The sequence below is a fragment of the Passer montanus genome, unplaced genomic scaffold (genome assembly GCF_014805655.1).
Source record: "Passer montanus isolate IOZ18808 unplaced genomic scaffold, ASM1480565v1 scaffold17, whole genome shotgun sequence".
NCBI lineage: Eukaryota > Metazoa > Chordata > Aves > Passeriformes > Passeridae > Passer > Passer montanus.
Window position 1 is genome coordinate 12,314,706 of NW_024364270.1, and position 15,753 is coordinate 12,330,458.

The window sequence follows — 15,753 nt, forward strand, 5'->3', positions numbered from 1 at the left end:
CCAGAGGAAGATTAAGAAACAACAAAAGGTTACATAGAACTGAGTCAGTGACAATACTTCCACCTTGACTCAGTAGAGGAGAAAACAGCAATGACTAGAATAGAAAATTGTGTATCTGCAAGTAAATGTCAGACCAGTAAGACAGCATTAGTATATAGGAAACCTTGGAAAGTAACAAGTATTAATGCTAGTCAATAACCTTAAACCTGACCTAAATAGTTAGGAAACAACCTGAAGGACATGTAGTCTTCAAATTTAATATAATTATAAAAAGGTAAAATAGCTGCAACTAATGCCAGGCAAGCAAAACTGATACCATCAACAAAAGCAGAAATTCTGTAGGATCCTCCTGCAAGCTACATTTTAAAGGCAGAGTAAGGACAGATGTATATTTTACTACAAAATTTCTGTTAAGAAATAGTCAAATAATCAAACAGGATGTACAGAATTCTGTTTCCAAATATACATTTGTGCTAGGCAGATGTATTTGCCCTCTTTAGTTTCTCAGACAGAAGAAAGTGAAATTTTATATACATCTTCAAAATAATTTCTTCCAAACTATAAACACTATCATTCTTCTGCTGTTAGAGCCTAATGCTTACACAGTCTCATCCTGGCAAGGATAAACAGTGAGCCAAACCCTTGCATAGCAAACTACTTTCCATTCTGGGTGTTAATTGCGTTGCAGAGGCTGATACTACTATTACTGTCAATGATCTGGATAAAGCTTCCAAACTCTAAGATTTGTTTCACCAACAGAAAATGTTTTATAAAAAAGGTGAAATTATTTTTTTAATTTAAAATCTCTAGATTTTAATACATAGACTAAAATTGCCTACAGAATCTTACTTCAGCATCATATAATTTTAGACTCTAATAAAGATCAGTACTGAAAATAAATTTTTCACTTGGAGATACTGGAGAAGTTTTGCTGTAAAACTCCAAGGGTTTATAATAAGCCTGTTATTATAATGTCACCAGACGACATAACTCTCAAACTAGTCCAGTTGAGCAAGAATCACAGAATGGCTTGGGTTGGAAGAGACCCTCAAAGGTCACCCAGGCTAACATCCCTGCAATAAACAGAGACATTTTCAACTGGACCAAGCTGCTCAGAGCCCTGACCAACCTGACAGTGCATTTTTCAGGGATGGAGCATCTACCACCTCCCAGGCAAACTGCTCCAGTGTTTGACCACTCTCAGCATAAAAAAATTTCTTCATTTTATCCAGTCTGAATCTTTTAGTTTAAAAGATTCTGAAATTCTAATCTGAATTTAATAATCTAATCTAATTCTATATCTGAATTATTTTAGTTTAAAACCATTATCCATTGTCCTATCACAACAGGATCAAGGACAATTTGGACCACTACCCTCTACAATGACAGAGATGGCCAATTCTTTATCTTCTCTCTCCTAGTACATTCCTTCAGCAATTTTGTTCCCATAATGCTTTTTCCTTCTGGAATCTATATGCTGGGAAGAAGAGACACAAAGACAATCCACGCTACAGCGGCATTAACATTCAAAACTAATAAGCCAAGAGCAACAGATGTTACCTCAGTATTTTTATTTTTTAATCTACTTGGTTCTTTGTTCCTTAGCCTCTTTTGGAACACCTTGGTTGGTTTTCCTCCTGTATTCAACCCTTGAATATACAGCACTTACTCTCAACATACAAAGTCCAACTGATGTCATCTGTCATCTCATAGAGTAAAAGATCATGTTTTGACTGATATAACAGAAGGCCTGTTGCTTTAAAAGTTTGGAACATACTACTCTTTCACCCAACTACCATTTCTATGTCCAGCACTTGAGCTGATCTTGAATTACACAGTTCAACAGTCTTGGAAAACAGTATCCTTTTGCCAAAATATTCTTTAAAATAATATTACATGCATTCTAAGGGAATGCTTGTATTTGCGTTACCACCCAGGTATGCTGCCTTTCAACATACCAAAGCATGCTGAAGAGTAACCAGAAATCTTCCCACTGCAGTTTTTTCTTTTTGTTAACTAGGATCCATAAGCTTGAAATTAAACAGTCCAAGAAGCTTCTACTTTTCACTCTTAGTACTTGTAATTCAGATTTATAGCTTTACTGTTTTTAAAATTAGTCTACATTACTATTCTGATGAAAACTTAAGAATAAAAATCTGCCAGACTGTTGCTGTGAAGTGAGTCTTAATTTTTTATCTCCCTGGACTCTATCTTTTTAATACATTTTTATAGCAAGATGTGAGAATGAAACTTCTCATCAGCTGAATGGTAAACCAGAATGGCAGAGGCTTCCATTAGCAGAGGCACTACAACTGTTTACCAAAGTAAACTATAGCTTTGCTTCACAGAGAAACAAGATACACATGCACAATTAGGAAATTTCATGCTTGTATTTAGTAACAGTAAGCAAACCTTGCTAGTTACAAAGAAAGAGTGGTTTTAAGGAAGGCTGGGTCATAGCAACCATGCAACAGGGAAATAAAAATGAATTTTTTGTCTACTGAACTGTGCACGCTTCCTTCTGTTGAACTGTTGACATGCACTCTCCTTTCTGCCATTTCTGATTCTGATCACATGAAATAAACCACTGGGTTGCAGTCCAACCAATATGCCACCTAAAGGTATATTGTATATTCATACAGCAACTCAACTTTTGAGCTCAACCTTTTCTTCCCAATGTGGTTCATGTTATATAGGTACTACCTCTAACTATAATCCTCTAAGCATTACCATTTCTTGCATCAGAATTACTCACTGGAACAAGCCTTACCCTTTGACCAAATTTACTGGAAATCTGAGGTTCTATTTCCAGATCTTGTTACATTAAATGTATTGAATTTAGAAATTTCACTTAAAAAATACTACCTTCAGATATCAATAGTCCAGATTAATCCCATGGCCTCATTTAAAAAAACAATATTATTATTGTAGTTTCAAACAACTGGGACAATCTCATTCTAAATTTATTGGGATATTTGCATCTCATATTCCACACCACTGATGAAACTTACAACAATGTTTCTCCAAGGTCCATCTCCGAACACAGTATGTCCCTAGCACAGGTTGCAAGGAACATTTCTTGAAGGGGTTTTTACCAGGGTATTTAAATGAGCTTTAGATATAATCTAGGGGGTTCCCAGCTCTTCAAAGGATTGTTATTGTCTCTACAGCTCAGATTCTTCTGGAGAATGAAGTTTGAGCAAGGAACTGCAATGGGCAATGAACGACACAAAGATGCAAACTGAAATGATAAGCGAGGAGAAAGTGAAGCAGAGAGAAGCCTCATAAGGTATCAAAAAGCAGTGCGAGAAAGAACTAAAGTAAGCTGTATGCAACAAGTTCTCTCACCAACAAAAATGGAAAATGACAAAGATTTTATCTACATTTCAAGACAGTAAACTGGGTATTAGGCTGCTTAATTACTAGATCAAAAGCCCACACATTCACATGATGCATAGCACTAGAGTTTTCCAGCTTTTCTGTATGAATTTGTTCAAAACACTCCAAGCGTAACTCTGTTTCAAACCTACGTTGAACAGAGGATCAACTGTGCTACCACAGCCACCACAAAGCTGAAAAGCAGCATTGTTGCATGCTCTGATCAAGTCAACAGAAGTGTTATTATTTGCTCACACTTGATCTGGATCAAGTTTGCACCGATGGGTGATCCTGCAGGGAGAGTAATGAACAAATCCACTATTGCTGGAGGTGCAGCTGGCAGCTGAGGTACAGGAGCCCACAAAGAGAGAGCTGTACTGACAGCTTTCCAGAGTAAAACAGAAACCACAAAACCCTATGGCTCCCTAAGCAGCCTTATTTCACACATCAAAGAAACAAGGATTTGCAAGAAGTCCACTTATGGGTTCACATTCTTATTTTGTATGTTGTTTTAAAAAATCTTCTCTGCCACTGAGTAAATTTTTTTCCTCTTTTTTATTTCTATTGTTGACTTAATTACTCTCCCACTGAAGTCATTAAAATTCCCATCAATTTCCCTAAGAACCATCAGACAAACCTAAACCACCTCAGACTAAAAGCCTTGCTTTAAATTTCATTTGCAAATGGAACTTTTCAAAAGTTGCCATCAGGTCATGACATTTTATTGTAAAATATGAAATTCTGTTTTCCAAATCTTTCCCATTTCTCAAGTGTTTTGAAGAAAAAAAAGTTCAAGAATCACGTCTAATTTTAAGAACCAAGACCATCCTGAAACTAAGCCTTTGTCTTGAAGAGGAACAAGCATTGTTCAGTCAAGAAACCATTTTCCTCTTTACTCTGACAGTGTTTTTGCTTTTTATTTAACTTTACAAAATTAGTCAGATTTCTAGGAAGTGCCCAGCCTCAAGAGGTTGTTCCTTCAGAAATCACTCCTAAGAAGGGCACAAAAGGCTTAAGGACAAAGTCTAGGCTAGTTCGTAGTCGTGAAGTCTTCTTATAAAAATAATGCAAGAGAGAATAAAAGTGAAAATATATCTTCATGCTATTGAAAAATATGTTAATGATTTGCATCATCTAATCAGTGAACCCTTATAAGTGCCTATGTCAGGTTTTAATCTATAAAAGGGAATGGCATACAAGATTTCCAGTACTTCAGAGATCTCTGGTTTTCTTTACTGTTCACAGGAAGCCTTAAGTCAATGCAGTGTTACTATCTCCTAAAAATAATTTGAACATTTAGTCAAAGGAATGATGACTACTGATACCACAGAAACGGATCTCATTCCTCAGAGACACAAATATATTAAGCAAGCTCCAGTTTGGTACACTCTTCATTTATTCCATCCTCAAAAATGGTGGAAAGATCAAAAATGTGAGGAAACAGGAAGTCAGACCTTGGGAAACTGAAGTAAAGAATAAAGTCTAAAAAAATTTATCAAAACTCTTCAAAACCAAAGAGGAATCTTGTTTTATTCAGAAATAAGGTAATATTCAAAATGTTTTTTTTAACAGAATTGTAACTCATCTCCTGCAGGTAAACCAACAACAATTTCTTTCTTTTTCAGGAAGAGCAAAAGACAGAGCTGTGATTTATAAGGATGCTAGCACAAAACCAAAATCTAACTCTTACGCAGAGTAAGAAACACGGAAGTATGCAAACCTCTTACTTACACTATCTAGGTAAAATCTCCCATGTGTACTGCAAATAAATTTACTGGTTTTGGTAAATCAGATATATTTTAAAGCAAAAGCATAGCACTTGAAAATTACTCAGTTTTAATATCGTATTTTTGCTCTTAAACACAGTTTGCTCTGAAAAATTAATTCTTCTAATCTGTTTTTAAAACTAGACTTCCTTGCCTGTAAAATTAATGTACTCTTTTTAGCTATGAAGTAGATCACTAGCCAGACATTACTCTGCCATCTGTTGTCCAGTCCTTTACTTTAGATGGCCAACTTAAATTTCATGGAGTAGAAACTACTCAAAGTAAAAATACTGAAGTATGTTATTATTTCTAGTTGTTTTGTATGCTGCAAAACAGTTCCTTAAATTTAAAATAACAAAAAGAGAAAAGCTGAGAGAAATATGACTCAGCCAATTTGACAGGAACATTTGATATTTTACATGATTTCAGCATTGTCCCAATGCGTATTTATAACTGGTTTTGAAGCAACTACAACTAAAATTTCTGATACAATAAGAAACCAACCTGCAAGGAATTTTTGTTCGACTCTGTAAAATATTATATACATATGAATACACTAACAATTGTACAACTGCTTAAGCATACATACTGGAATTCATTTTTTGGAAGCAAAATTGATTCTTCTTGACAATGAAAGGTAATACACTACAGCAAAGGGCTGTATATCCATCACTGATGATTTTTCTGTTTACTTTCACAATATTTCACATTTTATAAAACTATTTTAACTTCAGCAAAGGAACAAGATGACTTGGAAATAAATGCATTATTACTGAAGGTACAGTTACTTGAAACATTTGCAGTATTTGATCCTAATATATAAAGAGAAGGTATGGCTAAACAATAGATGGAAAAAATATGTAGCAGTACAGAAAAATTAACCAACTACTTGATCCCTGGAAATCGACAGTCACACCATTTTGCCACAAATGGATAAATTTAACAAGAAAAATACTAGTATGAAAAAAATTGTAACTTCACTGTAGTTAGATGCTCACTGTTGAAAAGTATGCCATCAAAACCAGTACTTCTGGAAAGAAAATAATGTGAACAATGTATCCATAAACTAATCTTCAAAGAAGGATTTGCTCTGGATAAATGTATGTATCAATCCTCAGTTCCCTGTAGGGATCATTTAAGTCATCCAGTAAACAAATTTGGATTCAATGCTAGGATCAAAGTTTTCCAGGAACTGCAACAGGAAACACATAAAATAGTTATAGACCAAAATCAAACAAAGAACAGTATAAAGTGGTCAACAAGTCAACACTACAAAAAACATACTCATTTTTCCTGACAATTTTCAGGATTGCTTACCTAGCTACTTGTCCAACATCAAAGCATAAAATATGAATGTTCTTTTAGAATCCAATTTTACCATCTTTCCCCCATTACCTCATCTATGATTATTTTATCTTTTTAATAGGATCAACAAATATTAAAGCCATATTTAGAATTACAGAACAGGCAATTTATGATTCTATGAATCTTACAATTGTTTGGATTGGAAGAGACCTTAAAAATTATCTAGTTCCAACTCCTCTGCCATAAGAAGGGATACCTTTCACTAGACTAGGCTGCTCAAAGCCCCATCCAGCCTGACTTTGATGGGGAATGGGGCATTCACAGCTGCTCTAGGCAACCTGCTCCAGTACCTCACTATCCCCACAGTAAAGCATTTCATCCTGATATCTCATCTAAAACTATTATCAATTTTAATCCATTCCCCCTTGACCTGTCACTACATGCCCTTGGAAACAGCTCTCCATCTTTGTTGATGTCTCCCTTCAGGTACTGGAAGGCTGCAATCAGGTCACCTTAGAACCTCTTTTCCAGGCTGAATAATCCTAATTCTCTCAGCCTTTCCTCACAGGAGAGCTGCCTCATCCCTCTGATCACCTTGGTGATCTGGACTCTGGACTTGTTCCAACAGCTCCACGTTCTTCCTGTGCTGGGACCCCAGAGCTGGATGCAGCTCTGCAGGGGAAGTCTCACCAGAGCACAGCAGAGGCAGAATCCCCTTCCTTGTCCTGCTGGCCACACTCCTTTGGATGCAGCCTAAGGACACAGCTGAAGTTCACATCTTGCTGTTATAACAAAGGAAAAAGCAAATGCATTTTACAGGTGCTGCTAGTCTGGTCTGGATTCCATTATGATGGACACCACTCAGAAGAATATTTTCAGAATCTTGAGTATGCCTTAGAGGTAGCGAAGTTGTTTTGTGTCTTCATCTTTTTCTCTCCTTTTAAAAAAAAATGTAATAAAAGCATCAAAAAAAGGAAATTGTGAAGGCTCTTGAAACTTGCGTGCAAGTTGAATCTGCCTGTGAAGTAAAAACTACAACAAAAAACCCCAGTGAATAACCCTCCAATCTTTCAAGTAAAATGAGGAAGAAGATTGACAATGGATTTAGTCTCTCAGCCCTTCATGATCTCTACAGAAAAATTCTCATGCTTCAGAGAGTCTTGTTTTTTAACTGCATGTGTTTACAGTACCATGAGTGCCTTTACAAAATCCACACCACTAAGCCAGCATCATTTAAAAATACCCTCCTTATGTAAGAGTACTTTAATATGCATTTCTGCTGTTTACATTACTCTTCCTTGTGTGTCAAAGCTTATTTCTGATTGCACCAGATAGGCGAGGGATTAAGTTCTCCTGAACCATGGAAAGTAACCATTATGGATATAAAGAAATAGATGTAGTCAAGCAAAGCTACAATGAAGATTTGAAATAAAAATAAGAAAACGCTACTCTGTGACAGGTTCTTACCAAAAGCATCAGAAATTGACTACTCTCTCTTTACTGCTTAAATCTTGACAAATATTTTTAGCCTTTTTTCCCACTTTTAGCTTTGATTTTAAAAATTCCCACTTTCATGCTAGCCTAGTTTGCTTAAATATCAGCTATAATTTTTTATTAGAAATACAAGTAACCAAAATAGCACAATTACAAATGAAAACTTGCCAAAAAATGGGAAGAATTTCACAGATCTATTTTTAACATTGAGAGATGCTAAGCGAATTACGTAGGAAATCTTACCCTTTTCACGATACATAGGAAGCATGTAAGAAATCATATCATTTTTCTGAAGTTCCCAAACTTGAGTTAGGTAAGTTATTGTAAAGAAGAGCTGAAGAAATTAACAGAGATCCTAGCAAAGATCTACACAATCAAATTATTTTGAAAAACAGAGATCACATTTGATTTAGTTTTTCTGGTGAAAATATGTAACTTGCAAATCTAACACATTGTAACTTAGCAAATCTGAAATATTTAATCAATTTATCAGCTAACAAAATGTTCAGCCCAAGTCCTCATTCCCAAGAATCAATAATTATCACCTAGACTGGAAAATCAACAGAAATGTGTTAATATTTCACCTTAACCTTAAAAATATGAGTTTTCTGAATCTAAATAAATAAAAAAAAAAACCAAAACCACAAACTAAAAAACAACAAACAAAAAAAAAACCAAAAAACAAACAAACACCCAAAAAAAAACAAGACAAAAAGGACTGCTTTTTCTTCCCTCTCTATTTTTGGTATTATTTGTCTTTTCTATATAAACTTACATATAAATCTTGCCATTAGACTGCCAATATCAAAGTCAACTAGAGCTAAAACTCATTATGCTTGTTGACACTGTTGTCTAGAGAAAAACAAAATAACAAACTAACAAATAAATAAAGAGATACAAAGGACTACTTTTTCTTCCCTCTCTATTTTTGGTATTATTTGTCTTTTCTATATAAACTTACATATAAATCTTGCCATTAGACTGCCAATATCAAAGTCAACTAGAGCTAAAACTCATTATGCTTGTTGACACTGTTGTCTAGAGAAAAACAAAATAACAAACTAACAAATAAATAAAGAAGAAAAATGCAGAAGTGGCTTCCTGAAAACCAATTACTTGGCTTTCCAGACTAGGGAGGAGGGGGAAGACAATAAAAAAAAGGTTGGTTTACAGGCAAGAAGTTGTAAGCAATTTTCTCATTCAGTAAAAAAAGTGCCAGCAATGGCACACTGTTTTCTAACATAACTCTTAGCAATGATTCAAATGGAGATCGTGACCACTTAAGCTCATACACTTCCCTAATAAGGATGTTTTAAGCTGTCTGCCCCCACAAGAAAAAAGCCCTACTAGTGTAACAACAGTGGAGAGAAAGGCGTATCAAAAGGATTGGCCAATATTTCTCCCCATATAACATTTTGATACGGCATAATTTAGGACTGACAGTGGAATACTTTCATTTTAGATTTGAAAACTTGTACTATGATAGCAGGTGATTACAATCTAACAAAATACACAGTTTTAAAACAAAGCCCTTGTTTTGCACAGCCTCAGCAAACATCTCAACTTCAGTGTGACATGGACTATTTTTACTGTGTGTATTTAGACTGCATTTCAAATCGTATAACAAATTGTTGGGGTGAGGGGGAAATAAACATTCACTGACCATTTGCTGTCACAGATCATGAAACAGATTAATTGTTGAAAAAAACCATTGACTCCAGTCTCAAAATGTTGAAGTTAAATGGAACATTGAAAAGTTAAAGGTTTTTAACCTGCAGGGAATAAAAAACTTCAAGTCATGGAGGGAGACAGCTTGTAAGAAAGACTTCACAGAAAGTTTTGTAACATTTTCTGCAACCACTTCCAACGAAAGGCTTCTGCCAGTAGCAATGTGCATACCAATTACTCCATGCCAGCTCAGGTATCACTGCTGCAGTGACTGCAGTACACGAAAACAATGAAAAATATATACAATCACCACAAACTATTTCCCTCCATGCTTTTGTTTAAACTGTTACCACCTATTCTGCCCTCACAATTATGCTGAGGCACAAATAGAATGATAAGCTTTCAAAGTTTAGGATTTTACTCACTTTTTAAGTGCCTTAGCCTCTTGCAATGAAGCAACCAAGGTATCAGGTGCTTCAGAACTGCAGGTAGTTTTCCATTCTGCCTTAATCAAATGTGTAACATCAATACATGCACACACCTTCTGCCCAGCAACACAGGTGTTTGCCTGGCCCCCTGAAGATAGCACTACCAAGAAGAGAGTGATTTTCTCACCTAAAGAAGGAACTGCTGTCTTCCAGAATCAGTGATTAATCTGGCCTATTTGTTCTCACATTTACTTTGATTTTAGCTTCTATCACTTTCTAATTTTCTCTTTTTTCCCTGTGTGTAGGAGGAAATCATACCCTCTGCTGACAAAAGAGATAGTAGGATGCAGCCATTACTCATGAACTAACAAGACAAGATCTTTTTCATAAAGCAAGAATTTGAGAGAACCTCACCAAGGAGAAATACACACTCTTTGCTTTAGTGGCAGTAGGGATGAAAATACATTGTGGGCTCCCCATGATGCCTCTACCATCACACATCTCACACCTCACATGCTGGAAATCTGGGTAAGAAAGCACACATGCTGTACGTGTATTCAGAGCATGTTTCCTAGACTCATCCCAATTAGTTCCTTCCCTTCTGTTTCCTATCACTTGAATAAAAACATTGGAAAAGATCCAAATAATGACATTTTGACAGCATAAAAGCAAAGACAGTCAAACATTACCAAAGTAAATCCGAAACAAAGCAAGCATAGAGGGACCTTTTTCCCACCACCTAATTCCCCATTATATGCTTCCACGAACTTTAATCGGGTCCTTATAACAAAGACAGTATGACTCCCATATATAACAAATTCTGTAGGTATAAATCAATTACCTTCCTGAGAATTAATCCGTACCTGTAACAAGCTCGAAGAACTTCATTAAGTATGAGAGACTTAAAAATGACTGAACCTGCAAACCTAACAACATGCAGCTTGCAGATCTCAGATGCATGTAGAAGACAGCACTCATGCAGATACCTCGATATTGCAGCTGATAAAGCTATGTCTGAAGAGCAACTTCCCCCTTCAACAAGGAACAATTAACAAAGTCACATAGTTAACTTCCGAAGTAAAGTAACTAAACATACAATTACCTGATAACCTGCTAGAAAAAGCTTTAAGCTTTGGATTTAACAGAAAATTGAAATTAGCTACTTGTCTCAAATTAAATATCAGCAGAAAAAAACCCAGCAGAGTTCACAAGCTGAATGTCAGTGCCACACACAGAGCCACGATGCCCTAGGAATAAGACTGACTGATCTATATGAGCTGCCCTTTCCCCCACATCCACCTTCCACATTTCTTTATCACTCTAACCAGACTTTAAAATTAAAAACTCTATAATTCTATCAAAGAATCTCCCCTCTACAGGGTTAACAAAAGGACCATTGATTTGCTTTTGAAATATGTATTTATCATCAAATTTGAATTTTAAATATTCAGATCTAATTTACAAAGTAAAGTTGGGACCAACTCTCTTTAAGCCTATTTATGCTACACATACTGTCTACATGCTGTGGAAATCTATTACAAGAGTAACACAAACATATTGCTTATTTCCACATATTGCTTATTTCCACACTAGACTAGCTCTTGCTTACTACTGAAATATGACAGAGTTATAAACAAGCACAAAAGTCAAGCAGGAAATACTTTTACTTGATTAGAAATTCCAATATAAAGAAAATTAACCGTATAAAGGCTCATGAGTGCCCCAGAAAGATGATGTAAAATACCAAAATGCAGTAGTAAACCTTCATTTGGTAGAAGACTTTTGCGATAAAAACCCCGAATCCAAAGATTAATAAACTAAGCTACGTGTGTGGCATACTGCTGCAGCTGGCATATGCAGAGAGCAAGAAAATTTTGTAAGCCAAACCTGAGGATTTATAAACACTTGAAATAGCTTTTATCAACCCTTTGAAATAAACATTACTATATTTTCTTTACAGTGAAGGGGTGGCAAAGAATTGAAACAGACACTGCCTGTCACAGACACTAGAAGACACCTAAAGCAAAACTTTCCATTCTCAGGTGTAACAGACAAATCCAGTTGTAAATACCATGCTGAACCCTTTGTACTTCACAATAAAACAAAAGCAAGAATAAGGATCAGAGTTTGCTACTATCAAACCAGTATTACTCTATCTACAGCTCAATACACCTCTGAAACTTAATTTCTTGCTCAATTCATGTTTTACAAACCACCAGCAACAATTCTCCTTGAATGCATTTCCTTAAGACAGCACAATAGGCCCAAACCCTAGCTTTTTTGGATATGACTTAAAGTATTGACACACTTTATTTCACAATTTATTATGATAATTGAGAAATGGTTCAAAACAGTTTAATTATGTATTATGCTAGCTGACATTTATTAAATAAGATGAGATTATGCATGAGGTGTAAAGGTAGAATAAATGTTTTTTATTAATAAGGCTTGTAATGAACAGGTTTTCACTTCATTTATGACCAAAGTATCCTCTGTGAGAATTACCTAATTTAATCACCAAGTCACCTAAAAGACCTCAGGATTTCCCTTTGTTTTGTAGAATACTACATGCGCTTTGCAGAGCATCTGGGAGGACAAATTGAAAACGTGCCATTTTTGGAATGTATAGGTGTGATGAACGGCAGTCCGACACATTAGTGCTTAAGTCAATGAGCATATATAGGAAAGAGCTTTGCAGCAAATAACTCATGTTATGAGTTATTTGAGAGTTAAATGAGATTTCAGAAGTGAAGCCATGGTGGCCACATCACATTCCATGGCACAGCCAGGCTATAAAGAGCCTGGTCCCCACCATGCCCTGACCCAGTCAGTCGCATACCCTCCAGGACAGGAATACCACTCCCAGATACCTGTACTCCTGGAGAGACACGACCTTTTGTGAAAAAGACTCAAACTTGGATTTTAATTCAGATTCTTTATGTTGATCTGACTGTATAAATAAAAACACCTATAAGATATTGCTATTCTCTTAAATGATACTAAATTAAGGTGCAGCATTTTGTTAAACAGTACATCACATGGTACAGATGACGTTAATTTTAGCATTGTTCACCATTTCATACAAAGAAAGTTCACTTCCCCCTTTAAAATAAAGAATTAATTTTGAATTATGACCAAAAGCTGTTTAAAAGCAACTTTCTCTTTAACTCATCTAGATGGTTAATCCTGCTGTTTTGTGACTGGATATCTAAATTTGAGACATCAGTTTCTTTCAGAAAAGAACAATATTTTAAATTTATTTAGTGCTTGTATTAAACTTCAACTTTAGCATGCAAAAGACTTTAATATTCTTTATTCCCACAGCAGGTAATTTCAAAAAGTGGTCCATGCAGCTGAGAATGTAAACATGGAGATATTGCTGATGACAGCATTTAGGCCTTAGGAGAATTCATTTACTCTCTCAAGTGCTGCAAGACAATTCTGGGTAATGAGCAGCAAAAATACTGAATGAAGTATTTATGATTTACACAGTATAAATCATATTCTGATATGCCAGACATGCATTTATAACATGCCCAACACACATTAACTAATCATGAAGTGTGCAACAAAAGTAACTGCAGAAACTGCTGACAGAACATGCTCTTGCATGTGTGAAGAATTTGTGGTTGCCTTTCTTTACATCTCATTTGCTATATAAAAATTTCACCAAGGCATAAAACTGCAATTTTAAATCTCCTCCTCTCAATATGCACAAAAGTTTCACTAAGACAATACCGGAAACTTTCATTGTACCTTTCAAGTAAGAACACTTCCAAATACATCACAAATAGGATTTTCAATAGTCCAAAATCCACATTTACTGGAGTTACTTTCAGCCTCCTTACGTGAAACATACAAAGGCCTACTAATGCCTACTATAATGTTAAATACTTTCTATTTCTACAAGGTCAGAATGTCTTTTTATTCATCTGCCTTTCTCTATTTTATTAATTTAATTAACATTTAATATACATATTTCCTCCTTTTACTTGTTTGAAATTAACACTTAGATAGAACACCATTTAAAAAACAAAATTCAAGATAAAACCCCCTTCAATGTAATAGACAGACTGCCCCTAAGTAGCACTTCCAAATGACACGGAATTAAGTAATTGTGCAGTACAATCTTGTACTGTTTTCACACATAGCTTTCCCCTGATCAGAAGGTACAAGTTTCCATCTTTATTATAACAGTACAAATTCGTATGGCTAATTTCATGGATTTATTTAAGTAAATAAATTTCTGTGCAACATATGTATCAAAACCCAGAAAAGAGTACGGAAAACCTGGGTGAACACACTCCAATAATATCTGATTCTGGATGAGTGCACGGAACATCATGACCTGAAAAGCTCTCTTTTGGTCCTGGTTAAGCACTCCTTCCCCCATTTCTGTCTTCTGACCCCTCTGCTACCCAACAAAACCACTGCTAACCCTAAAGTTTGGTTCAAAAGTACAACAGAGCTACTCATCCAAAGCGGGCAAAGGGATATTACTAAAAATGTATCTCTATGCTGTAAAACAGTGCAACTTGTCTATATTTCAGACTACTTAATCAAAAAGCTTCCTAGACTTTCTGACACAGAACCATGATAAGTCAATTCAACTGGAATATTACTACCTAGCAGAAAAAGCAAGGCTTGTGCACACTGTAGAAGGAGCTTTGACAGGAGTTAAATGAGAAGACCATCATAAATGTCTTCCACTTCTGCACAAAACAGAACATGTTATTTTTCCAAAGCCTCTTATGATCACAGGGAGGAAAACATTTATAGTCTAGAACATAGCACAAGTAACAGACCCAAACATCACAAAAAATTTGGAAGAAAATTAACCCACGTAGTTTTCTTAATCCCTTTCAAACCTTTGATTATAAGAGAAAAAAAAATCTCTTATGTCATGAGGATTCACTAACAGTTAAATACATTACCTTTGGGGAGTGGCACTTCTCATAAAAATGACTATACTGAAAAGGAATTTTCTCTGTCAACAATTTTGCTTCCTGTGCTTTATCAGACGTTTCAGGCTTTTTTCCTCCTTCAGTGACAAAGACCTTTGTGGGGGGGGGGGTTTAACAGCCTACTATTGGAAGCCTTGCATATCAAATGTAGCTAAGAGGAAACATTCCCTATATAAGACAGTTAACGGGGCTGTTTTCCAAGTCTGTGTTTTAGATCAGGCTGGAAACAGTGAGGTTATATATTATGTTAATTCTGTATGAGATATGACTGAAGAGGCCCCATGCAATTAACTACACTGAGACAAAGCATTAATGTAGATGAAATAATCCAGGTTAGATTCATTTACATTGGTATAAACAGACTGAGAGCAAGATAACATCTAACCATAGAAACAGGAAAAACTAGGCCATTCTGTTAGTATAAAGGTGGCTTAGCAGCATTCTATACATACACTGTCTTTGCTTCTCCTGTAGTTTCTTCTCAGAAATACTTCCTAAAATCTATGCTACTAGGTTTTCAGACACTGTCAGGGTATTATTTCTATTGACAGGTCTCTGCAGACAACTCCACTAAGGCTGATTTCCAAAGCATTCTCAGCACCTATACGCTTAAGATCTGTATCTTAAAGAAGCCTCAAATTAAACAACAAAAAATTGACATAACCCATCCCTACATATTTTTTAAGCAAGTGATGCTTTACTTTTCATGAGAACTGACTAATGTCACTACACAAAACCTATTACAGTCAA

General features: G+C 35.6%; 1 protein-coding gene across 5 annotated transcripts in view; it reads right to left on the reverse strand.

Annotated features, from left to right (window-relative positions):
- The window catches only part of CDK17 (cyclin dependent kinase 17), an 89,494-nt gene that overhangs the window by 63,871 nt on the left and 9,870 nt on the right, over nt 1-15,753 (reverse strand). The window lies entirely within an intron of this gene.